Genomic DNA, 2,601 nt, shown 5'->3' with positions numbered 1-2,601 from the left:
TCTGGGAAAACCTCCGATTATGCAAAAACCGACCCGGACCTCGTCCTTCTTCTGCAGATATGTGTTTGCCTGGTATCAGTTCTACATTCATGCCATAAACCCAGTTAAGTAATAATGCCGGAAATTATTCCTCTTAGAGCATTATTCACCCCCACCAGTTCCCCATGTATCCAAGATATTTCTGATCTGAACAACCATTGGCGGATAAAAAGGTTTTCAGTCCATCAGAGAAATGATCAGTCACTTGCTGTAAGCCTCTTGCAGAAGTTTTTCTCTCTGTATTTAATAACTATCTGTATGTTTAGCTATCTATCTATCTATCCAGGATCCAGAGAGGAACTGCTGTACCAATATGGTGACCAAAATAAGACCTTTTCCGCGGATATAGTAACATGAGCCAAGTCAGTGGGTTCTGCATGAGCCACTCTCCAATAGAGATTTTTTTTTAGCCCGGTTTCGGGCATTTAAACAGTAATTTTTTCTTTTATATATTTCAATCTATTTCCTTTATCCAAGTAAACACTATTTTAAACGGTTTCCACCTTCCATTTTAATGCTAAATTGACCGGCACGGACCCTGATGCAAAGAAGATCATTGAAAATTTAACTATCCAGTTATAGGGATTAAAAAAAATAATAATTTTTATCTTGTGTATTATTGTTTTGATCGATTTAACAAAACAAGGACAAATTCCTTCTCGGTATCCTTTCAGCAAGAATTCCCTAGTTTAATAAAAATACGATGCTTTGACATTTATCTATTTTCTTTTTATTAAATATAATAATTTTACTGTAGATATTTTATTTTGAAATACACAGAAGTTTTAGCAAAGAAACTGATTACATCTTTAAGAACATCAACTTCAGACAATTCCAATTCATAAATTAGATATTTAATGCAATCTTTACTTTTCCGTAAAGATTCTGCATTATTATTATTATTATTATTATTATTATTATTATTATTATTATTATTATTATTATTATTATTAGTCAAGCTCCAGCCCTTGTTGGAAAAGCAAGATTCTATAAGTACAAAGGCTCCAGCAGGGAAAAATAGTCCAGTGAGGAAAGGAAATAAGAAATAAATAAATGATGAAAACAAATTTATAATAAATCGTTCTACAAACAGTAACAACGTCAAAACAGATGTCATATATAAACTATGAAAAGACTTATGCCAGCCTGTTCAACATAAAAAAATTTGCTGCAACTTTGAACTTTTGAAGTTCTACTGATTCTACTACCCGATTAGGAAGATCATTCCACAATTTGGTCACAGCTGGAATAAAACTTCTAGAATACTGTGTAGCATTGAGCCTAATGATGTACAAGGCCCGGCTATTAGAATTAACTGCCTGCCTAGTATTACGAACAGGATAGAATTGTGTAGGAAGATCTGAAAGTAAAGGATGGTCTGAATTATGAAAAATCTTATGCAACATGCATAATGAACTAATTGAACGACGGTGCCAAAGATTAATATCAAGATCAGGAATAAGAAATTTAATAGACTGTAAGTTTCTGTCCAACAAATTAAGATGAAAATCAGCAGCTGAACACCAGACAGAAGAACAATACTCAAAACAAGGTAGAATGAAATAATTAAAACACTTCAGAAAAGATTGATCACCGAAAATCTTTTTGTGGAATTCAAGAAAACACAGACCTATTGTCTTAAAAGTAAATTTGGTATCGAGAATCAAACCTAAAATTTTAAGTCATACAAAGTTAAAGAAACATTATCAATACTGAGATCCTGATATTGAGGAGCCATTGTCCTTGACCTACTTGTTAGGATTCAACTTCAGACCCATAATTTGCACCATGCACTAATTTTGTGTAGATCTCTATTAAGCGATTCATCAACCCCCAATCTACATTCAGGGGATTGAATTCATGCAAAGACAGTAGCATCATCTGCATATGCAGCAAGCTTGTTTTCTAGGCCAAACCACATGTCATGTGTATATAGTATGAAACGTAATGGGCCAAGAACACTACCCTGTGGAACACCAGATATCACATTCCTATACTCACTATGGTGCCAATCAACAAGAAGTCTTTGAGATCTATTACTTAAAAAATCCACAATAAGGCTAAGAAATGACCCATCCACTCCCAACTGTTTGAGTTTGAAAACAATGGTCTCATGATTAACACGATTAAAGTCAGCATTAAAGTCAAGGCCAATCATAAGAACTTCCTGACCAAAATCAAGGGATTTCTCTACAGCATTGGAGATTGTATGAAGGGCATCATATGCTCCAAGGCCTTTACGGAAACCAAATTGCAAACTAGGGAATAGATGATTACCTTCAGCAAACCCATTAAGACGTTTTGCCAGAAGACGTTCAAAAACTTTAGATAATATGGGAGTTATGGATATTGGTCGGTAATCAGTGGGACTTAAGCTACCACAAACACATTTACATAGAGGAAAATATTATCATTTCTCCAACAAGTTCTATAAGCTCCTCTCCATGCTAACTTGCCCAAAATAACAGATAACTTTGGAGCTAAGAAATCTGCAGTCTTTATAATAAACAAAGGAAAAATACCATTTGAGTCTACACCTCCATAAGCATCAAGGGCCATCAG

Source organism: Palaemon carinicauda, chromosome 19, assembly GCF_036898095.1.
Source record: "Palaemon carinicauda isolate YSFRI2023 chromosome 19, ASM3689809v2, whole genome shotgun sequence".
NCBI lineage: Eukaryota > Metazoa > Arthropoda > Malacostraca > Decapoda > Palaemonidae > Palaemon > Palaemon carinicauda.
This window is presented reverse-complemented; position numbering follows the sequence as displayed.